The following is a 9,502-nucleotide window of genomic DNA, read 5'->3' as shown; positions in this document are numbered from 1 at the left end:
TATTTGCATAGGGAAATTTCCGAATAAAAAACACAAACCATGTAAACATTGCACGCAAAAATTAATGAATAGAAGTCAAGGAATGCATTTTAAAACATACACCTCATTCATCCCTTGAAAATTGAAACCCAACTGTATTCAAATTGGTAAGGTTTTTCACCGGTGGGAAAAGATCTGGAAGCTCAAACATTGACAATTATTTCTATCAATATACCACCCTATTTGTAAAGGGAACTTCCCATAATTATCGCACTGACTTAGACTTATTTGCTACTATGTACATGTGAACTGCATCATGAGAAATCGAAATACTCGTTCAGTTGGAATGATATGCATGTAACCTATGAAAGTTATGGAATGTTCTTACACCGCAAGACAATGTTCTTACACAGCAAGACAACGTTCTTACACAGCAAGACAATGTTCTTACACAGCAAGACAATGTTCTTACACAGCAAGACAATGTTCTTACACAGCAAGACAATGTTCTTACACAGCAAGACAATGTTCTCACACAGCAAGACAACGTTCTCACACAGCAAGACAATGTTGTGCAATTTAACATAGCAAATAAAAAGAAAGAGAAACAAACATGAAGATGTGCCAACCCGGCTCAGTGTGCAGTATTCTCATGGAATCTATATTGGGTACCTATACATGTATATTAACTGTTTATCACCAAACATTACTACCAACATTTTAATTTGTTATTAAATAGCTGGTATTTCACTTCAATTGACGTTGAAAGCCGCATACTCATTGTCAGTTTTGATCTTAAATAAGATACACATTAGTTTGAAGCTTCAACTTCATGGCTGCACTAGGGCTGTCCAATTGACTGATCATATATTCAGTTTTACTCTTCAGCATATTATTGCCCCAGTATAAAACCATGCAGGTATATTTGTGAGCACGGGCGTAATTCCCCGGGGGTGGGGGATATATAACCCCCCCCACACACACACACTTTTTGACGGGGTGGATGGGCTACTGAATTATCCCTCACGTTTTCGTGGTGAGAAAAATGAAGGCGGATTGTGAAGTATTATTCGGACTTTTCAACAACCAAAATGTATTCAACAGCACACATAAAAGAACAACAAAACCCATAAATAAAAGCAGTTCTGAAGTAAGATTCTGCATGAATGTAATACATGTTACAGATGTACAAGAACATCTGTAGACTTATCATGAAAAGTTGCTCCTATAGTTCCATACGGTGTCAGCATTCCCCCTCCCCGCCACCACTTTTCAAATTTTCACGGCTCGGGGAAGTTATTCCCCCAATACGGGCGTTTCACAATAGTGTGCCTCCAAGAGTTTGCAACGCGTTGACCAATCACAGTGTGCGAAATCTGTCGACTGAATGTGCGTTTGGAAAGGGTTGACAGATTTCACGCACTGTGATTGGTCAACGCATTGCAAACTCTTGGAGGCGCACTATTGTGAGTCGCCCGTATTCCCCATCCCCCCAATTTCCGGTGCAAAAAAAAGCCACTGTGTATGTGTTAACCATATGCACAAGATGCACGGACTAGCCTTTATTGGAAAAAAAGCAATTACTGCTCAGATTGTCAACGATGCCTGTGTCCCTTATGGCAAACAATGAGGTAAATCTTTTTCAAATTGACCATGTTTGATGGATAGGCTAGATAGAAGTGAATTAAATCTTTGCACAATAAATTGTCAGTGCTGCAGATATTAACTTTACCCAACACAACCAAGAGCCATAATTCAGTGCACCTTTTATCATAATGGTTCCAACGAAAATGTTTTTGTTAAAGTAATGTTTAAATATTAAGTTACTTTATAAAAATTGCATATTACCTTCCAAGTTTGTACTCTTATCAGAAAGTACTACTTTTTTATTTCTTTATACCCAGCATATCTTGTTTTTGATACTTTCACTTTTGTTACAAAGATTGTATCTTGACATATTTTGGTTCTTGAGCACGATCAATTTCTTCTAAATCCTAACATCACGACAAAGCTGAGCCAGGACTGCTGGTCATCAGTTTGGCAGTATTCCACAAAGCTCCTCTTGGGTCTTTAAAGTCATGTAAGTTGAATTCGTTACCTGACAAACTTATCGCAAGACTTGTTTTTCATTCAGCAGGTACAGCCATCATTGCTTGGTAGAAGATGTCAAAATGGACCACTGGATTGTTAAGAACACCGTCTGCTGCCAGTACATGGAAGGAAATTAACATGGAAATGCGGGGAATAAATTTAATTATTTTGAATATTCTAAACATCAATTTCACATCTCCCACATCTGCATCCCCATTTCCCAGTTGTGCAATATCAAGATCGTGTTGTAATTGTAATACTCAATCTGTGACAACTTTTTCTAACGCCACGAACTAATTCGATTAGATGCCATAACCGCAGTGGCACCTTTATCACAAGCACATTCTTAAAGAACTTGACGCGTGCGTGCATTTGGCAAATCACGACACCCTGTTGGTCGAAGAGGCATTTGACGCGTGCGTACCACCTGTCCACGAGCGTTGTGCCACCGCAGTAATGGCCTCTAATTCTGGCCGTCGAATTACTCTATATAATAGGATGAGCCAAGAACACTGGCAACACTGAGCAGCGAATTGACAGGTTAAAATGTTGATGTGGATGATATCTTGATTAAAGAAGTCAAGGGTTTACCAAAAGAAACGAAAATTTACAGATGGGTAGCACATTGTAGTGAATTATTCACAGATGTAAATTCATCCAAATTAAAATGATGAGACGAATAAAATGGCAGGATTGTAAGGATGATAACATTTACAGAACTCCATAGATTAAAAGAAATACCCTGGACTGTACAATACAATATATACAAGGAAGGGTCTGGAAAACATGCCAAGGATGGAAAGTTCAGGTGGGCAGAAAAAACAGGTGAGTGGCCATAAGAGTGATTTTTAATGACCAAAAGAAGTGACCCAAAACTCCTGTGACTGGAAACCTGAGCTGGAAAAGTGGAGATTAAGCAAACAAAACCATACCGAGGTGAAGAAAGCTGAGAATATTTAGGCCAAGAAGGCTGCAAAGAAAAGGTTTCAAGAAGTGACACTTGAATGTGTCACTAAAAGGGACAGCCGAGACCCAGATTAACCACGAGAAATCAACATTCACATGCTAAGTAAAGGTTCGGTTCTACTAATCAGGACGAAAATTCTGCAAAGTACACTTATCAAGTACTTGGAAAGGTTTAATTGATAAGAGCTACAGAGAGTAGTGTACTAGTACTCGCGTGGACATGTGTACATGTCATGTGCAAGACTGTTGGCTCAGCTTTGAAACGAATTCATGTTCATACATCCTGTTGCTACCTAACTTGTCGTGGGTTGGGGGGGGGCTATGCAGCCCACGCAATGAAGCTATGGACTGGCATGGTATTTGCTAAGTGAGGTAAAAAACGTTCAGTGGAATAGTTTCCAAGTGTATTTTCAACAGCCTCAACAGAATGCAGCAGGAGGCACCGGAGAAGTTTTTCATTATCACCCTTAGCCAGCCTATTGCTAGCCATTAGTCAAAGCGCACGTGACGCCCTGGGTAATAAATTGCAAACACCAACAAGGCCCCTTCGGAGTGGCGAATTAAGCTCCCACTGGTCTTTTTCGTATTACCGCTGTACTAGCATGCACGATGCCACGCCCCAACACCCCACTACAATTTCTAGACCTATCGGAATTTAGATTTAGATCTGTTGCTGATCTACCGTGTTTAGCAAACTATTTGTCAACTTGCTCAATTTTAGCAGTTCAAATTCTGGATTTTTCAACCACCAGTTCATCGTTGTTATCTCCAGAGTCATGAAACCCTACTGCTGTGCAACTGCATACTGCTGTCCGTCCGATGTCTGCAAAGTGAAGTTCTTACACGACACAAGAAATCAAGAACAAAGTTGGGAAAAACGTAAGTATAATTTTTGATCCTATAATCTTCACCATATCCTATGTGTGGTACATGTTTGATATCCAAGTCTGACCTCATAAAAACATGGGTGGTCATTGTCAAGCTAGACAAGTTTTAAGACTACCATTTGTAAAAAACTGGCCAGCCTGAATTTTTCCCTGGGAACCGGCGCACAAAACATACCCGAGGTTCCAAACAAAATTAACAGTAGTTCACATGTTGTTTTAGCTCGAACTTCCACCGTTGCAGTGCTTAAAAACATGCAGGACGCCCTCTATTAGCATTCACAAGTACTAGCGCAAGTTGTTGGCCCAAATAAAAGCCGACCCCTAATGAGCAAGAAGGTTAATACATACACTCTGATCTGTTTGATTAATTATTTTACCTGGAGATTCCACAGATGTGGAACCCACATGAACATGCATATGACCTAAAATACACCGCATGAATTGCAGACGCAACATCACATTTCCAGAAAGCACAGATTGTCAACGATGCCTGTGTCCCTGACGGCAAACAATTGGGTAAATCTTTTCCACATTGACCATGTTTGATGGATATAAATAGAAATGTTAACACAATAAATTATCAGTGTAGCAGATATTGAGTTTACCCATCACAACCAACAGCCACAATGCAGTGCACCTTTGATCATAATGGTGAATGTTTTTGTTAATGTTTAAATATTAAGTTACTATATAGAAATTGCATATTATCGTCCAAGTTCTTACTCTGTTCAAAACGTACCTGTTTTAAATTTGTTTCTTCCCAGCATATCTTGTTTATGATACTTTCACTTTTGTTATAAAGATTGTATATTGACAATTTTTTTATTCTTGAACACAATCAATATCTTCTCAATCCTAACATCACGACAAAGCTGAGCCAGGACTGCTGGTTATCAGTTTGGAAGTATTCCACAAAGCTTCTCTTGGGTTTTGTAAATGTCTTCAAAGTCATGTAAGTTGACTTCGTTGCCTGACAAAATTATTACATGACTTGTTTTTTGCCATTCAGCAGGTACAGCCACCAAAGCAGCCATGTGATGTGGAACCCATATGGACTTGACTCTAAATACGACCCATGAACTGCAGACACAACATCACATTTCCAGAAAGCTCCTATAAATGCATGTAGGTCAGCATACACGGGGATCGAATTCTACGTGATCATGTCCATCTCGACCCACATCGTTTGAGTTTCCTTGAGGCGGTTTCAGCCTTGAAGTTGTCTGGAGAAAAAGTCAAGAGTGCCGTTAGATCGCAAGAGTCCCTTAATTTTGTATCGGCTTTATACAGCTAGACGTGACCTTAGTCATGAGGTCAAGTGCGTCCAGGCAGGGGTGTCCCAAGGGTCAGACTGATTGATGTCCTCTATTACTGCGGTACAGAAGACTGAAATGAAGGAGACATCTTTATCTGGCATCTGACAATCAGTCTCGTTGGGCATATTGTTATATTACTAATGATTCACTAAACACAGTCTGACTCAAGTATAGTTCGACAGCACACAGTACTCATTTGTGTTCTGAAACAATATGCGCTTTGACAGGTTTGGGCGTAACAAGAACTTGCATATTGGGTCGAGTATTTTAAGTTAAAACACAAGCCTCTGACCCTTTTTATCTAAACTGATAACGTGAAGTTCTACGCTTGCTGAATGGTCTCACAGGAATTTGACTGTGACATCATGCATCGTAAACACGACGTAATGAAGACCGCTTTAATTTTACGAGTTTTATATAGGCGCTCTCCGAATAGTGGAAATGTTGCCAACCTACTGCGACTGCATCACTTGAATTCATTACATCAACATCCTTCGTGAGGAAACAACATAAGATGATCAATGGCCATGAGAAGAAGACTTTGAAGTATTGCCCAAAATATCAGTTTCCATGGAACGAGGATATCAGCCACAAAATATCTGCATGGTATGTTTTATCGCTCCAACCAAAGTCTAACCTAAGTACCGTCATCTACCCAATCACAACACAAACCTAGTCGAGAAGAAGGTTGGTAATGTATCTATGGGTCGTACATGTAGTCTGAAGTGTTGAAACTTGATCAAGTTTATGTTTTGAACGCCAATTTAAGATTGGGAGATCGGTCAACATCTTAGGGATGGGGGGGAGTAACCACACATTCCAAATAAACAGAGGTGCCAATCTTGGTTCGGAAAGAATTGATTGGCATTGCCTTCGAGGCACGTTTGTTGGTCTGTACTTGGATGCAGTATGAGAGCGCCCTCTAAAGCATTTGGGTTTAGCTATTAAATACAGTCATATTGTCAGTATGACTGTATTTAGTTAGTGTTAGTTTTTTTTTTTTACAATTAAACATCATACATCAAATTTCTTTAGCATTTAACCATGTTTACAACAGAGACCTATTCAGATTTAGGGTTGGGGAGAAAACTAGGATGAAAAACGGCAGTCATTTTTTTCATATGTAGAAGAATCCTCAACCCCCCCCGGGGAAGTACCGCTTGTATAAAGTTTAAATACGATTCCTTGACAAACTGATTGCCCCCCCGCAGGATACCGGCACCTCACTGTTTACAACCTGATAGCAATCGGTTTATGGTAACTGCAAATGTACTCTTCTTCAGTGTATGAAAACTCTTCACACTCTCCATTTGGTTAAATGCATTGAAAAGACCACTTTCAAAAATTTTCAAACTACTCATTCTTGCTTGGACAACTGCAGAGCGTTGCTGCTGTGGTGTCATCTAGGGAACACATAGTTTATTGCGTAGATTTTTCTGTTCAAATTGTGAACCCTAAATTAATTACCAAAAACATTTCTAAGAAAGTGAAGGGGTTGATGCTTCCTTATTCCTTTGCAAAAAACAAACACCAAAACAACCCCCCCCAAAGGATAAATTAGGAAGGAAGAAAAATTCAGTCCAGCTAAATCTACAAACAATGCCGTTATTTTTGGTGTACAAACCAACGTAAAATTGAGGCTTTCATCCTGGGACGACATCACAGTTTTGCTCATGAATATGGAAATGTCTTTAGCATAAAAACCAAACAGGACTTTAAAATACCCTTTGAAGTAGTGGAACAAAAGTTGAAAATTAGGTTAACTGAGAAACAAAGGCGTAGTTGAAAGGTCTGTATTAAAACAAATTGATTGCAGCTACCTTTAATCTCTCAACACAGGTTTAGAATGTCCACAAATGTTAAATCCTCAACCACCACTGCTAATAGACGTGGCAAAAGATCGCATGATTTTCAATAATTTACTACATCTTGCTACACCTTTTCTTGGCGTACATGAATAATTATGAGAAATTTCCATTAAATTTTGGGATGGAGGAAACCGCCGACTCGGACACAGAGTATAGTTTTTTGTGTAACGTCTACTACCTGTTTCGGTTATTACAGGCCTTACGTATGTTATCAGTTCTCTCTGTCTGTTCAAGTTTTCAAGTGAAACCTAATCAAAAATCTTTTGGATATTACGTGGGTGTGGTGAATCGACGCACATACATTCACCAAACACATACCGACAATATGCACTTCTGGGCCACAAAACCTATTTTCGTGCAGTATCGGCTTCCCTGTATAAGTATGTAACAATATCCAGGCATAAATTTAATTTGTTGGAAAGCTTTCGGTGGTCATTTTTTGTGCTGACACATTTGGGAGTTATCGCTCAGATTTCTGTTCCCTCTCTCATTCTTCGAGTGGCCGCAATATTCTCTGTTGGCCACCATGGAATTGCGTTTAATGTGACACGATGAATTCGGAAACATTGGCGTGTTACACTGTGCGGATATGATGGCACTTCCTCAGGGGCCTTTATGCGACGGAGGAAGACAACGTGGCGATGTACAAGTACATATTGGCACAGCCTACAAGAACATGATAAAATGACAACACCTTAGAAGACCGAAAGGAAGATTATATGCAGCATCACAAACAAACTAAAATCTCACGGCAAAAGTCTGACGATTATAAAGGCTTAGTGTGATTTACAAGGCAAAAATAAAAAACAAAAGACCCATAAATGATTTTCATAAATGTTGAGTCTCTACATATTTGCACTTGCCGTGGTACCTCTGGATCTGAATTGTCGTCTCCAGCGGAGGGGGGGAGGGGGCAGGACCGATTTTTTTTTTTTTACAAAGAATATTTCTTAGGTAAGAAAGTAATCGCTATATTTATTTATCAAATATTAGCACCAACATCCTGACAAAATAACACCATGAAATGAAAGCCAGAATGTCGGGACCGTGAGTGAGGCTTTGGATATTTTTTCTCCCACAACATCATGTTTAATGAGCCCAAAGCTGCATTTGCTTTAGAGTCCCGTCCCCCACCACCGCCACCAAAAGCTTGATATGCCGCTGATTGGCTACTCCGTCAAAAGTAGGTACTTGAGTCTCAACTGAGGTTGACCTTTATAGTTACATGGGTGTGCAGTGTTGTCCTTTGTTTTGGTTTCGCTTTCTCTTTTGAAGGACAACCGCAGAACCCACAGAAAAACGCATGCGACAAAGGAGAGACGCAGTGATCAATTCTACATAGGCCTGCTCGCGTGTGGCTGGGGACACGACATCGAACCCAGGCCTTGGTATAAATGACAGGCGAGCGCGATACGTGTGCCACGTGATCCAGAGAAGTGATCCTCTACCTCATGTTTCCACAGCAATCCCGACGATATCTCTTTTCCAGGATGTGGCGGTAAGAAAGCCAGAGTGGTGGGCGGGTTTCCCTAGTCTAGTCATACATGCATGCACTGATGCGTTGAAAACCGCCGACCGGTCACTTGTGACAGCTTCTACTGAGGCTTCAAGAAGTCAGTTAGGCCGCTTTGCAAAGTGGCTACAAGATTGGCCAGCAAGATTCATCGGGAAGGAAAGAAAACAGTGAGAAAGAAATAAAGTGGGTCTGTAAATCTGATTTGAGGATTTTTCACTTAAGTCGAAGGTGTTCGGAGGAGATGTAAAAAATTATTGAATTATCAAAAGCAAATAGTACAGACTCTTTCGGCGTGAGAAAGCCTGCATATGGTTAACGCATATGGTTTTTCACGAAACAGTTTTTGAGTGAAGATAAAATCTTCTTGTCCAAATCAGTAGAATCCTATACAGCAGTTGCTGTGAAAGAAATAAGACGTATGGCTCAATCAGACCTTTCTTTGACTTCGTCCTTCCATATGGTGTGCCTTGTCATTAAAAGTTGGGGCCAGACAACAGTTCATGGCATGGATTTAGGAGCGTTAAGCAATCGTGCATGCTTATACAAGCACGAAAGTAAAGAGCAAGTGACGAAATATGCTCAGCATCAAAGCATCTATTTAGACTGTCCAAAAGGCAATTTAGTTCAACAGCTATGAACAAAGGTCCCAAACGCCTTAGCCAGCACACAGGCGCTTAAATTGTCCTTAACCGACATCATTCTCATGTATACTCCAAAAAACTGAAGTTGGATTCTCGGTTGGGGGTTAAAGGCACTGTGTCTTGACTCCTCCCCGACATGACACCAGGATCTACTTCTGAATTCATTTCAAACAAGGTTTTGACGAGGGTGGAAAGCAAACATATTCCCCGTCGAGTGATGTTTCACTTAACCGTCCCG

Source organism: Acanthaster planci, linkage group LG02 (assembly GCF_054643075.1).
Source record: "Acanthaster planci isolate LZ-2023a linkage group LG02, COTS_SCS, whole genome shotgun sequence".
NCBI classification, from domain to species: domain Eukaryota; kingdom Metazoa; phylum Echinodermata; class Asteroidea; order Valvatida; family Acanthasteridae; genus Acanthaster; species Acanthaster planci.
This window is presented reverse-complemented; position numbering follows the sequence as displayed.